This window comes from Puma concolor, chromosome A1, assembly GCF_028749965.1.
Source record: "Puma concolor isolate L17-30 chromosome A1, mPumCon1.1.hap2, whole genome shotgun sequence".
Lineage (NCBI taxonomy): Eukaryota > Metazoa > Chordata > Mammalia > Carnivora > Felidae > Puma > Puma concolor.
Genome location: NC_141667.1, coordinates 85529605 through 85545288, shown reverse-complemented (window position 1 = coordinate 85545288; position 15684 = coordinate 85529605). Strand labels below are relative to the sequence as shown.

General features: G+C 37.6%; 1 long non-coding RNA gene across 1 annotated transcript in view; it reads right to left on the bottom strand.

Annotated features, from left to right (window-relative positions):
* Positions 1-8825, bottom strand: part of LOC147584279 (uncharacterized) — a 101063-nt gene extending 92238 nt beyond the window's left edge. Inside the window, exon 1 of the long non-coding RNA XR_015247798.1 lies at positions 8644-8825. This is a non-coding gene — a long non-coding RNA (uncharacterized LOC147584279). The remainder of the gene's footprint in view (positions 1-8643) is intronic.
* Positions 8826-15684: the final 6859 nt, after the last annotated feature.

The window sequence follows — 15684 nt, the reverse complement described above, 5'->3', positions numbered from 1 at the left end:
TAGAAACAGCCAAGGGTGAGACTGACTTAGGATACTGTTAAATAAAAGTTTATATACTTAATGGTGAGCTCACCCCCATCTCTCTCTCTCTCACACACACACACACACACACACACACACACAGAGAGAGAGACAGAGAGAGAGAGAGAGAGAGAGAGAGAGAGAGACAGAGACAGAGACAAAGTCACTACCAGAATATATTCCATCAAGTCTATGGGTCTATAGCTCACAGAAAGGAGCCCTGAGGATTCATTTCTGATGAAACTGAATGACCAGTAAAGACAGGCTGCTATATGAGGGTTTCTCCAATATAAATTACAGGTCTCTGCTCCCAAATCCTGGTATGAAATCACTCACTCATTAATCCCTGACAATAGATACAGAGCTTCCAGTCAGATTTTTTGCTTTATTCTTAATACATATGGAAAGGCCAGTGGTTTCAGATATTTGAGAACACCTCTCATGGAAGACAGAAATTAGAACAAAGAAACAGAAAAAAGGAGAGATATTTTTCATCTTAAATGAGTAACAGAAAGTGATATGTGGAACCTGGGCTAATTACAAGGGGTGATTGGTTTTCCTGTGTTTGCCAAAGGAAGGAATAAAGAAGAGGATTCTAGATTGGAGAAGGATGGGTGTGTCATTCATTCATTCAATCGGTCAATATAGAGTATGTGCGCTTACCGCACGTTAGGTACCATGAAAGTCAGGGTAGAAATAAAGTTTCAGCAACTTGAGTCTGACATACCCAGGTGACATTTAAGTCACAGTAACTTGGTGACTTTTTATGTACAAATTTGGAGCCCCAAAGAGTTACGTGGGTTGAGAATCGTCACTACTGTATAACTGGTGCTTCAAGTAATAGACATAGAGGAGATTTCTCAAAGAGAAAAAGCTACAGATAGAATTCAAAATTTTAGATCTATCAATTTCCAAAAACCTATTTTATTATACAGGTGTAAAAGTTGTATGTTAACCAGATAAACTTTTTAAAAATAGGGTAACATTAGATTTCAGGGGAGAGCAAAGCACACAAATTGTACCTTCTTCCTCTCTCCCAATTCTGCCAGAAAAACATTTCAAATAGCAAATTTTGATGAATGCATGAATATGCTTTTGAGATTGAAGTACTCATTTTAAAGACTTCGAATCATGCACAGATTTAACAAAGCTTAAGAATTTTGAAAGAATTTTATTAAGACTATATATTTTGTGACAATTTTTTTTTTATGCTTCCATTCATGAAGTAATATACCTCCCTATATGTAAGTGTACATTCAGGGGTGCCTGGGTGGCTCAGTCAGTTAAGCATCCCATTTTTGATTTCAGCTCAGCATCTCATGTTTCATGGGTTTGAGCCCTGTGTCAGACTCCACGCTGACAGTGCAAAGCCTGCTTGGGATTCTCTCTCCCTCTCTCTCTGCTCCCCAATCTCAAAATAAATAAATAAACTTAAAAAAAAAGTATACATTCAGACCATTGATTGATATTTTGTGTATCAATAATACACTACAAAGGTAGGTATATTTCCAAGATGTCCATATGGTATACCGTTTAAAATAAAATGAACAAACAGTACAAAAACATAGATCATACCAGATGGAATTGAGTAGATTTGGGCAGAGCAAAGCTCTCTCAGAGAACAATTGGAGGAAAAAAATGATACAACATGCAAATCATCTGTTTGAAGATGCTGGAAAACTGATGAGGCACCAAGGACTGGAAGGTCTAAAACGCTAGAGAGGGCAAAATCATGAGTGAGTAAGCTGACCTTTGCAGCTGCTTTTACCATGAGGCCTGTGCCTGTCCTGGGCTTAAGCAGGAGCCTGAGAATTGGATTTTAAACTAATAGAGTGTTACTCCTGGGAAAAGAAAAACCAACAGAGCTTTTGACAAATATTTGGAAAGGACGTTCAAGAATATGAATGGGTTTAACCCAAATTCTGGGACTATGCAGAGTAGAAGGTTAAAAGCTAACGCATAGGGGCACCTGAGTGGCTCAGTAGACTGAGCACCCAACTCTTGATTTCAGCTTAGGTCATGATCCTGGGGTCATGGGACTGAGCCCTACATCAGAGTACACGTCAGGCTCTGTGCTGTGTGTGGAGCCTGCTTAAGATTCTCTCTCTCCCTCTTCCTCCCCCCTGCCCAGTCACTTGCTCTCTATCTGTAAAATAAAAACAATAAAAAATAAGTATTTTTTTAAAAAGCTAAAAAATAAAATACCTGAAAAGTAGCTGGAGGTCTATATTGCCTCAGAAAATAAAAATCAGAATATGAGACCTGTCAAGAGAATGGGGCCCCTAAAGGGGAAGCCCATCCACTGGAGATTCTAGGAGTCCAGGGTGAACCCAGGATCAGCCAAGCCACATCACGGTTGCCACACCTCACCAAAGCAGCATTCTCCTTCATTTATTTGCATGATTAGCTTTCATTCCTTCTACCTATCAAAAATAAAGGGTGTACTCTCTCTGAAGATAGTATCTGCAGCCCCCATGATTTATATATATAATATCTGACATTCCATCAAAAGTCACTTGGCACAACAAAGACAGAACCACATGCCTAAAAACCAAAAAGTGTAAAAACAAACAGATAGCTCCACAAATCACCAAATTATTAGAGTTAACAGGTTATGAAATAATTGTGATAAATATATTTATGAGAATGAAGGAAATGAACAAAACATTTAATACTAAATTAAACCTTTCAAGAGAATGAAATGGAAATTTTAGAAATGAAAAATAAAATATCTGAAATAAAGAACATATTCAGGGGGCGCCTGGGTGGCGCAGTCGGTTAAGCGTCCGACTTCAGCCAGGTCACGATCTCGCGGTCCGTGAGTTCGAGCCCCGCGTCAGGCTCTGGGCTGATGGCTCAGAGCCTGGAGCCTGTTTCCGATTCTGTGTCTCCTTCTCTCTCTGCCCTTCCCCCGTTCATGCTCTGTCTCTCTCTGTCCCAAAAATAAATAAACGTTGAAAAAAAAATTAAAAAAAAAAAAAAAGAACATATTCAATGATGTCAATAGCATATTAGCCACAGAAGACTGTGAAGGGCATTTTGTTTAAGGAAAAGAAAAACAATTTAAACATCTTGTAATTCTGATTTCAGGATATTGACAATATTTGAACTACAGGGGGTGTAGAACGAAATTTTGAGTATATACAAATTTTAAGCTTTAATGTTGTGAGAAACCAAAAGAAAGGAAACAAAACAATCATCTCTTGTGTGTAAAATAATACATATATACAGTTTGATCATTTTTACACAGTGCTGCCAACTCAGTAATTTTCTAGTTGATTTCCTTCTTTTCAGTCTTTCTTGGCTGTTTGACAATTTTTAAATAATGGTATTAGAATTTAAGTGAAAATAGCAGACAATGTGAAATGCACAAGTCAGAGGGAGTGTATATGTTTAGACACAGAATTAAGATATATATTTTTATAAAAGGGTAGAATTCTAGCTTATTTATAAGGATTATAGATATGCTACATGATAAGAGATGTGACAGAAAAGCTGGTTTCGTAGCAATAATAGTCAGTGACATATTAGCAATATAACTAAGTGCCAACCAAAATCTTTCACAGTTACTATGCCAAGACCAAAATAGAAATCAGACACATGTTTCTATCAGATGGGGGTTCATTGGTAAGATGCAGCTGTTGCCTTCAGCACAGAAATTGAAGATAAACAGATTCATACTTTAAGAGGTTACAGCAACTTCTGGTAATCTAAATTCAGGTTACACTTTCAACGACATGAACACCAAATAATGAGAATGATTTCAAACACCTCGTCAGGTAGTGATTCTTAAAGCACATATCAGAAATCTCTGATTTCTATTCAATTTAATTCCATTAATTCTTACTAAGTACCATGGAAAAAATTGATGGTTGCTTCTCAATATCCATTCTCCTCTTCTTTTTTAACAGAAGTCATGCATCAAGCTAAAAGACTGCCTTTCCCAGCTTTCTTGGCAGATGTATATATATGACTAAGATTGAGTCAGTAAGATTAAAATAAAGTATCATATACTTAAGGAGGGAGTTATCTTTTATCGCTTTTCCCTTTCTCCTGCTTTCTAGAACATGCATGTGACAATTGGAGTTCCACTAACCACATGGGTTCCATGGGCTCAGTCTAGGAATGATAGAAAGATGATCTAAAAGAAACTTATAACCTGAAGTAGCGTTTGGGACTGCCAGACCACCCTGTTCTGCCTACCTAACTTTAAACGCTGGAGAAAAATTAACATTTTAGCCTACTATTATAGGGGAAATGTAATATGCAGTCACACCTAAACCTGATATAAGTGCATACGTGCGTGCTAAATATGGGAAGCGGTGTGTCCTTGTTTTTCCAAGAAATGCAAAAAAAAAAAGCTCACCTTTGCACAATGGTGGGAAACTGAGAATTTAACATGAGTGGAAGTATAGACATCATTGATGCTGTTTCTTAAGTGAAAAATGGTACTTTGGGCACAAGTGCAATTTAATCCTATCTTTCTCATCTAATTTAAAGAAGTTAATTTAGATCTATTATCTGCCATGATTAGGAAGTCAAATGAAGAATAAAACTAAAATAAGTTAATATCTCATTGGGATAAATAACTAGACCACTCTAAGAATACACTAGACATTTGAAGAGTGAACTTAGATTATCGCTGTCATTCATAAAATACATTCAGGGCTCTGTGTAGCTGGGGATGTTTGATCATTATATCATAATATAATGATTAAAGTATGGATAAACCTAGTAAGTTGTAGACAACACAAAATACCAAACCGGGCATTCCTCAATTCATGTGGTTATACAAAGCAGTACTTAAGACTAACTTAAAATAAGAAAGGCTTAGAGCTGAGATTATTTTATTGAAATCACCACCAGAGTAATGTTGGGTCCTCTGCGTTCAGTACCACTGAGTAGCAACTAGAAAACAGAAATCACATAATCACACAACTCCAAGATATAAGAAAAAAATTCCTGGAGTTCTGAGATCCATGTAGAATTGTCTTCTGATCCTGAGAAAACAATCCTTCTGAGTTTTTCTTTCTTTCTTTCTTTCTTTCTTTCTTTCTTTCTTTCTTTCTTTCTTTCTTTTCTTTCCTTTTTCTTTCTTTCTTTCTAGCAGTTGACACACAATGTTACATTAATTGAGGGTATACAGCATAGTGACTCAACTTCTCTATATGTGATGCTATGCTCACCACAAATGTAGCTACCATCTGCTCCAAAGAATGCTATTACAGTATCATTTTTCAATGAAAAGTATATAACTGTGTGGTAGGAAACACCCCATTCAGATAGCTTTAGTATGAATGAAAAGTTATTTTGTAGCCAAAACACTTGAAACTTTGTTATACTGTTATAGTGAAAGATATGAAGACATTACTTCATGAAGATGGTACATATCCCAACCAAATATTTAAGTATATAATTAAGTTACCATGTTACCCCAGAAAAATCCCTGCTTAGACCACATTCTGCAGGTATTCACTCCCTCTAAACATCTTCAAGTATACCCAAAACACTAGTAAGTAAGCACAGGAATAACACTTCAATATTTGCTATGGGCACTCACACTTTGCCTTTAAGATTGCTCTAGACTTCTCATCTTCTAACTCATAAAAATTTTCTTGGGTCCCTGGTTTTTAAGCCTACTATTGATTCAAGGTCTCTATTCCATGTCCAGATTCTTTTTAGCTCCTCCCAGCAGGAGATGGCATTTATTTCCCCATCCAGTGAATTTGAGCCAATTTTAGGACTTGTTTTAATAAATAAATATGACTGAAGTAAAGTTTTTCAAGTACCAGACTCTAAGTCTCAAGACACTTCACTCCTTCAGTCTTCAACCTCTGGCTAGGTTGCCCTAAGACTAGGTTGCCCTAAGACTGCTAGGTAAGTAGTCAATTTAGACCCCTGAAGGGTAGCAGTCCGTGGAGAAATGAGATTCACCAGCCAACAATGTGCAACACCTGCCATCTTGGATATTCTAGCCCAGCAGATTCTCCAGTAAAATGTAATCACATGAGAAACCAAGAGTCAAGATCATACAAAGATTGCCCAAACTCATGATAGACAGTAAATTGTTATGGTTTCAAGCCACAGAATTTGGGGTTGGCTTGTTGTGCAGCAATAGATAACTGATGTAGTGCCTAATCTTCCTCTCTCCCAGGAGGCCTTAGATTGATGACCTGGGTTTGAACCATCTAACTTAGGTCTAACTTTTTTCAAATATCGACTATTAAAATACAACCTGAGGAATATTTTTTTCATCATCATCATGTTGCCATGGCAAAGATATAAGGTCTCCAAACAACTATTCTCTCCATCCTGCCCAGGCCGTGGAACTCTACCTAGTCAGTCCTATTTTTGGTCTAACCTCCTTATCTGGGATGCCACTGACCTGGTCTGCTCTGTCTTTGCACAAGAATAGAGTCTCTAGATACCAGGCAGATTAACCCGGTACGGTTTCTCTTTGGTTCTTCCAAAAAAAAAAAAAAAAAAAAAAAAAACCAAAAACAAAAAAACTTTTAATTCTGTACTTTAAAATGGCCATAGGAAGATGAATAAACAAGAACAAAATTCACACTTTAATATATAGAGAATTTATGAAACAGAATTCTTAAATGAATATATTTAAGAATATATAATTGCTGACTTATCACAAAGTATAAAATCTTTAATTATAAATGTCCTGCAAATTGGAAGCTAATGACCAAGCTTTCTTCATTTGAGTATTGATGATGTCTTTAACCAGAAATCTGCAAATACTTTCTCCTCATTCATTCTGCTTTGGCTCATCTTCCCTTATTGCACACATTGATTTTAATCTGTAAATATATTTTAATCTCTAGTTCTCAAATTGATTTGCTTCTGGCAGAATAGGCCTGGCTTACCTGTAATTTCTCAATGCCTCGTCTTGCTTCATAAATATCATCAATAAAAATACTATGGTATAAACTATTTCTTTTTTTACTTTTTTAATGTTTATTTAATTTTGAGATGGAGAGAGAGAGCACAAGTGGAGGAGGGGCAGACAGAGAGGGAGACACAGAACCTGAAGCAGGCTCCAGGCCCTGAGCTGTCAGCACAGAGCTGGGTGTGGGGCTTGAAATCATGAACCGCAAGATCATGACCTGAGCCAAAATCTGATGCTCAACTGAGTGAGCCACCCAGGCACCCCTGGTATAATTTCTAAAGCTGAGTACCTGTGAGTACACCAATGCAATTACAACAACTTCTTCTGTAAGGCATTAAAGTTCCTGCAAAATGTTTCCTTGAAAATGGGATCCATGAAGCGACTGACACAACTATGATACTAAAGGTCTTTCAGTTTCTGGTTTGCTAGGGAGACAGTGCTAACAGGCTGATTGTGGCATTAGAGATTCTTTCCTTCACTCACAAGTCCTTTCTTTCTTAACTCTCACTTTTTATCTATAATCAAGTACCCTTGGATTCAGGTTTAAAGCCTTCCACTGACCGCTCTACTAAGATTTTGTCACATAAACACTTATGCCCACTTGCAGACTCTTTACGGTCTCCCACCTATCAGCTTCTTCCCTTAACTGTCCATCATTCAATAGTAAACCAATTAACCACTGTTAAGTTTTGTGAAATTCCAGGGTCTAGCTAAGTGAGGTCAAAGACATTTTTAATAGCCTTCTCCTCTCCTCTTTAGTAAATTCTTTTTAAAAAAAATTTTTTTTCAACGTTTATTTATTTTTGGGACAGAGAGAGACAGAGCATGAACGGGGGAGGGGCAGAGAGAGAGGGAGACACAGAATCGGAAACCGGCTCCAGGCTCTGAGCCATCAGCCCAGAGCCCGACGCGGGGCTCGAACTCGCGGACCGCGAGATCGTGACCTGGCTGAAGTCGGACGCTTAACCGACTACGCCACCCAGGCACCCCAGTAAATTCTTATATATGTTCTCCTTTCATGGAATTCAGAGAATAAGCGCTAATATATGTTTCCAGAGAATCACATAGAACTTACATTCTTATAGAATTCTTTGACAAAAATGAAGCCCAGGTAATATACAAAGGCAAGGAATACAGTGATAATTACATCTAAATAGTGGACATTTTGCATGTTCAATAGTGGAAAGATAAAATTAAAGCCGTCTGCAAATCTCCCTTGCACATCTGGTCCAACTTAACAATCACTGCTGCCCCACTTGCTAATTTAGTTCCTATTTCTTATCAAGGGGAGGATATGGTGCCTACATAGGGTAATGGCATGGTAAATTTTACATGGTCAGACTTACCGGTTTTCCTATTTAATAGGGTTCTGGGACCCAATTTCCACAGGCAGGGCTAGGGATTTCCTGCACCAACAAACAATTCTCAACACCAGCTTAGAGTCTTAAATTTTGACTCAATTCAGACACTATCTGTCCAGTGACAGCATCCTATTCCACAGGGTGAGGACTTAGCCCCACAAAACTGCTCTCATCTACAACCTTCCGAGACCCCTCCCAACTCTCCCCCACCTCCACCCACTTCAGATGCCAGTCTCAAACCAACGTTGTTACCTGCACTTCCAGCCAAAGGGCTATAAATCACAGGTTCCCACAGCCTCTTCCTTGGGTTGATTAATTTGCTAGAAAGGTTCACAGAACTTAGGAAACTCAATTACTTACTTGATCACTGGTTTGTTATAAAAGGATAAAGCTCAGGAACCACCAGATGGAAGAGAAGGAGAGCTGTGAAGTATAAGGAAAGCACAGGCAGCTTCCATGCCCTCTCCAGGAACTCCACCAACTTGAAAGCACTCAGAACCCTCTCCTCGTGGGTTGTTATGGAGACTTCATTACACAAGCACGATTGATTAAATCATTGACCATTGGTGATGATTCAGCATTTAGCTCTCTTTCTTTCCTGTAAATCAGGGGGTTGGGACGGAAAGTCCCACCCCTTTGTTAGTGGTTAGTCCCACTGGCAACCAGCCCAGGTGCTTTCCAAAAGTTACTTCGTTAACATAAAGCCTGTTGTGGTGGAAAGGGGCTTGTTACTCATAACAAGCTACCGATTTCACCCTTTGGCTCTGAAGCATTTTCAGGAACTAAATCTATGCCATAAGATGTCTCTGTTGCCCTTATCAATCAGGAGATCCCAAGGGTTTGGGGAGCTGTGAGCCAGGACCTGTGGACAAAGATTGAATATATAAGAAGTATATTTGGGTCATGTGAATGACCAAATATATATTTTTACAAACCATGTTAAAAGCAAGACAATAGGCCCAAAATGGAGTCATTAATGCTAAACCCCACATCACCAAACCGAGACTTAATTGCACTTTCAGCTCTCCCAGAAATGGAATCTTAAACTAGTCAAATCAGGATTTACTTGATCAGCATTAGTGAAGTAATCTTCCTGGTAGAACCCTGAAGCAAGGTGACCTTGCCACAACCAAGTTTACTAGCACAACTTCCTTGTTCTTGCTCCCTTGTGCCTGAAAAGTCTTTCATTATGCACAGCCCCTTGGAGTTCCTTTCAATCTGCTAGATTGGATGCTGCCCAATTCGGGAATTATTGAATAAAGTCAGTAAGATTTTTACTTTTTATTCAGTTGAATTCAGGGTTTTCTTAATAATCACAATATTGTAATTTGTAACCCAGATGTAATCATTGAGCTCTGAACATTTTTCTGAGCCTAATATCTCATCTTATTCTCAAGTTCTAGAAATGATACCTCCCAGGAGTCCTATGTCCTCTGAGAACTAAGATGTCTTGCTTCTTTTTGGTTTTTCCAGCCACTAGATCAGGGGTCTTAAAGTTCCACAGAAACCATCAAGAAACATCATGAGCATGACTAGCAAGATACAAGTGCTGGGGCTTACACGTTCTATATAAAAAGGACAGCTGCTTAGCTGTGACAGATTGTTGCCATATAGGAAAACTAAATCTGTTATTTTCTTATCTTCTAATTATTTCAAGGAAAACCCAATATCCATATTTTTCTGAGAAAGTTCCCAAAGGTTTAAATGTTGGCAAATAATGTAATTATAACAACTTTGTTTGGTCCAAAACACACACACACACACACACACACACACACATCTCCATTTGCAAATTTAGGATTCAAGCTTCATCTCAAAAACCTCAGCTATCTGCTAAATGGGAATTTTATATTAATAAAAGTATTAATAATAGCAAATCTTTCTTTGCAGAGATGTAGAGGTGTTTTCAAGTTAAAAAAGAAATGGACTCCCTTAAAAAATGATTCAGAACGTTCTGGAGGGTGGCCAAGAGCCAAGTGTGCCTGTTCTGGAACCACACCACCTAGGTCTAAATCCTGGTTCTGCTACTTACTAGCCAAGGATGTTGGGCAAGTTATTTAAGCCTTCTGTCCCATAGTTTCTTTGTTTTTGAAGTTGAGACCATTTTAGAAATAGTGCCTACCTCATAGTACTGTGAGAGTTAAATTAGCTAATTCTTTTGACTCTCTTAGACCAGTGACTGGCAAATAACAAATTTTATATGTATTTTTTTTCAAATAAGTAACTGTCACATAAATGTATTGTCTCAGAAACATTTTTGTACAGAAAAGGAAGAATAAACCAGTTTAACCTTGGTTAAGCTGCCTGAGAAGTCCCACAGGGACCAGGGAAGAAATGTAAGTCTATAATCCGAAATCACTAGGTGAACATTTACGGTGTGAGGAAAACACCATGTCACAAAGAACTTGTGCAAGAGGAGTAGAATTATTCTGCTTTTTTCCCCCTTTCTAAAATAGTGGCTAGGATTGTTCAGAGAAAATTGGCCTATCAGCCAATAATTCCTTACTGCCAACCCAAGAAAAGTTTCTTTGGCATGAGAGTGAATGGAATTATTTTTTAAGGTGACCATTAAAAGAAACTAGAACTTTATTTAAATTAAGACAGGAATACGGGGCACCTGGGTGGCTCAGTCGGTTGGGCGTCCGACTTCAGCTCAGGTCACGATCTCGCGGTCCGTGAGTTCAAGCCCCGTGTCGGGCTCTGGGCTGATGGCTCAGAGCCTGGAGCCTGCTTCCAATTCTGTGTCTCCCTCTCTCTCTGCCCCTCCCCTGTTCATGTTCTGTCTCTCTCTGTCTCAAAAATAAATAAACGTTAAAAAAATTTTTAAATTAAAATAAATTAAGACAGGAATACATTCATAAACAACGTTTTAACTTACTAATTCAGGGGGCGCCTGGGTGGCTCAGTCGGTTAAGCGTCCGACTTCAGCCAGGTCACGATCTCGCCGTCTGTGAGTTCGAGCCCGGCGTCAGGCTCGGAGCCTGGAGCCTGTTTCCGATTGTGTCTCCCTCTCTCTCTGCCCCTCCCCCGTTCATGCTCTGTCTCTCTCTGTCCCAAAAATAAATAAACGTTGAAAACAAAAAAAATTTTAAAAAAAACTTACTAATTCAGAAATAGTTGGTCTTTGGATCGATAAGACACTTGTGTCAATGAGTTAGGAGGAATAGAAATGATCTCCTTCCAATGTCTATTTGTATAGTCAATACAGTCACAGTGAAATACAAGCTATGTCAGAGATTAGAATCCATAGAAGACAGGAAGACCACTCATCACCGGTAACATCATGAGAAGTTGTTACATGGAAATGACTAATTCTTGTTGTCAATGTTCATTTTCCAGACTCATTCTTGATAGTATCAAGATGTGACATTTCCTAGGTAGCTTGAGGATAGAGATAATATCTGACTTTTATTGAGTAAGTGTTCTATGTTACTGAAAAGCATTTATTAAAAATTCATTTTACCATATGCAGTTGTTAGGATGTGGCTAAGACTTAATGGTTCTCAACTGGGGGTGATTTAGCCCCCAGGGGACATTTTGGTTGTCACAACTAAGTTGGGAGCTGCTACTAGCATCTAATGGGAAGAAACCAGGGACATGCCATGCATCCTATAACACACAGGACAACCTTCCAAACAAACTACTGTGTGACTCACAAGTGTCAATAGGGCTGAAAATCAGGCACACTTAAGCAGAGTGCAGTGATGTGTAATAATCTAGCTTGGCCTAAATTAAGAAGCTAAAATTGTATTTTACTAGTGTTCTACTGCGTAACACCAATAATTTGGTGTTTGCACCATAGTATGAAACAATGAACATGATTTTCATTTCAGGAAAAACAGGTTTAAATCCTACCTCCTCCACTTATTAACTGTATGAGCTTAGAAAGCCCCTGTGCCTCAGGTTTCTCATCTGTAAAATGGGGATATTGGTAGTACCTACTTCACAGAGTGATTGTGAGAAATAATAAGTTCTTATGTACAAACTAGAACAGGTCCTGGCCCTTAGGGAGCATTATATAAACATTAGCTAAAAATAAGTGATTGGTGAATGAATAAAACAGATGTAAAATACCAACCCTCCTATAGACAATCCCGCCTCTTTTAACCTTATTAGTGAAATCGGAAATAAGGCATTGAATTTATTCTTAGCGAGGAGTATAATAGTTTTAGTCTTGCCACTGTTCTTCAGTTTTCATTGTATTTCAGTAGGACTCTTCTGTATCTATGTGTGTTTATCAAGTACACACTATTTACACAGCACTAAGCAACACAAAGATTTGTAACATGATGCCTAGGTCTTCCCCCTGATTCAGAAATTCATAATTATTGACACTTAAAATCTCTCTTATTTGGAATATTTCAAGCATCTGTTTCTTACAACTGTGGTTGTAATTCAAGATAGGGTCAGACAACAAAATAACTATGTACAATTTTCTGATGTATTTGCAAAACCGTCTGTTTTTATTGGAAAGACTCTGAACTCTATAATGTACAGAAATATGTGTATGTTTTCCAAATTGGTTTTTATAAATCACTGGTTGTAGATATTTCCGAATACTGTCCCTTTTCTGAAGACGGAAATAAGAATCAATACGTGTAGTGAAACATTCAACCATCATGATATTTTGGTAGAGTTGTGTTCTCTTTCATTGGGGGCTTTACATTCATTGGGAATAAAAAATCTGTTTACTCTGCTGGAGAAATTAGGCTCTAAAGAGATTGTTTCAGTTCTCTTTGTTTATGATGATTTGTTAGCTCTCGACTACAGAAATAATTTTGTTGTTTACATTAATCTATGGTGGCAGTATTAACTTCCCATCATACATAAATATAATTATTGATCATTACCAGCTGTAATTCAGTGTTAGAATTACAGATTTACATAATTGTGCTATTAAGTATAAACTTGAACTTCATATCTGGGGTCACAAATAACTGGAGGCAGTAGAAACAGAAAATTCTGATTATATGTCATTCATATTTTAATATACGCCGTTGCAATTTTGATCAGTGTTAATGTAAATATTTTTATGTACTTTAGAGCAATGAGATGCTAATGGGTGGAAATTACAGCAATATTGATCTAGCTAATAAAATGTAATACATTAGTAAGAAAGGATATTTATTATAGCCTTCAACTATTACTATACATTATCTGCCTAAGGAACATGAGCTCCATGACAGGCAAAGAAAGATTTTTGAACCAAACACTCTAAGCTTCTTCCCATTTTACAATCATGGTTTTTCTGCTCTGCATCTTTTAAACTGATGTGGATCCAAAAAGGGCAAGTCGACTTCTATAACATTCAAATTATCTCCCTTGATATATTTAGTACATGGAAAACACTCTATGATAATCAACAAAGTTGACTTGTCTAGAAATATTCTTTAAGATGCTACATATGTCTGTATTGTTTAAGTCTCAATAAATGTGCTGTAAATAAACTACGCAGTAAAGCCTAAATTCTAATCTTAGAAATTCTATGAGCTAAAATGCTCCACAAAAACCAATACTTGCAACCAGAATTGCAAATGAAGCAATTTGGGATATAACATCAAAAACTGAATAGACTTCTAACTTTTTAACACTAAATTGAGACTTATATTTTGAAGCTATCTTTTTTGGATTCATAAAATCAAAATTGGAAAGGATTTTAAATATTAACCAAGCTACTTTTGTTTTCATCTGCTAATTCCTGTATTTCATTGAATTGTATGAGAGTGCCTTTTTTGTGCGTCAAAATTGATCAAATGGCAATTTCATATGGTCCGTCCCAATTACATATCCATCTACCCATCTATTTCTCTGTCTCCTGTCAGTCCATCTATGTACATACCTACATCAATCTATATTTCTAAGTGTTTTTATCGAAGTAGAGATAATACATGCTCAGGTACAAAATTCCAAAACACACCAAAGCTGAAAATAAAACACAAAATTGTGAAATGCCTCGGTGGCTCAGTCAGTTAAGTGTCAGACTCTTGATTTCAGCTCAGGTCATGATATCAGGGTTCATGGGACTGACCCCCACATCGGGCTCCGTGCTGACAATGTGGAGCCTGCTTGGGATCCTCTCTCCCTCTCTCTCTGCCCTTCCCCTGCTCAAGCTCCCTCTCTCTCAAAATAAATAAACTTAAAAAATAAAGCAAGATTAATTTTTTTCCATTTTTCTCTTACTCTTAGTTCTTTTGCCCTAATTCAATTTTTAATTATATTTTATTTGTATAAATGGTGCATACAAATGGCTGTTATTCTGCACTTTGCTTTTTTTTATCACCTTTTAAATACTTTTTAAGTTGTGGTTACATAACATAAAATTGCCATCTTAACCATTTTTAAGTGTACGGTGTGATAATGTTGAGTATATTCACATTGTTGTGCAATCTCCAGAATTCTTTTCATCTTGAAAAACTGAAACTCTATACTTATTAAACAATTTCCTATTCCTCCCTACCTACAGTCTCTGGAAACCACCATTCTACTTTCTCTCTCTATGAATTTGACTATTCTAGGTACCTCATATATGCGGAATCATAGAGCATTTGTCTCTTTGTGGTTGTCTTTTTTCGCTTAGCATAACATCCTCAGGGGTCATCTACAGTGTAGCATATGTCAGAATTTGCTTCCTTTTTATGGTTGAATAATATTCTATTGCATGCATATATCACATTTTGTTGGTCCATTATCCATCCATGAACACTTGGGTTGCTTCCACCTTTTGGTTATTTTGAATGATGCTGCCATGAGCAGTACAAATATCTCTTTGACACCTGCTTTCAATTCTTTGGCTATATACCTAAAAGTGGAGTTGCTGGATCATATGATAAATTCTATTTTTCAATTTTTGGAGGAAGAGCCACATTGTTTCCCATAGTGGTTGCATCATTTAACATTAACACCAACAGTGCACAATCATTCCACATGCTCCACCAACCTCACCAAAACTTGGTACTTTCTGTTTTTTGTTTTGTTTTGTTTTGGTTTGGTTTGGTTTTTGATAATAATCATCCTACCGGGTATGAGATGGTATCTCATTATGGTTTTGGTTTGCATTTCTGTAATGATTAGTACTATTGATTGTATTTTCATATGCTTTTTAGCTATTTGTATATCTTCTTTGGAGAAATATCTGCTCAAGCCTTTTGCCCATTTTTTTTTTTCAACGTTTATTTATTTTTGGGACAGAGAGAGACAGAGCATGAACGGGGGAGGGGCAGAGAGAGAGGGAGACACAGAATCGGAAACAGGCTCCAGGCTCTGAGCCATCAGCCCAGAGCCTGACGCGGGGCTCGAACTCCCGGACCGCGAGATCGTGACCTGGCTGAAGTCGGACGCTTAACCGACTGTGCCACCCAGGCGCCCCCTTTTGCCCATTTTTAATTGAGGTTTTTGTTTGTT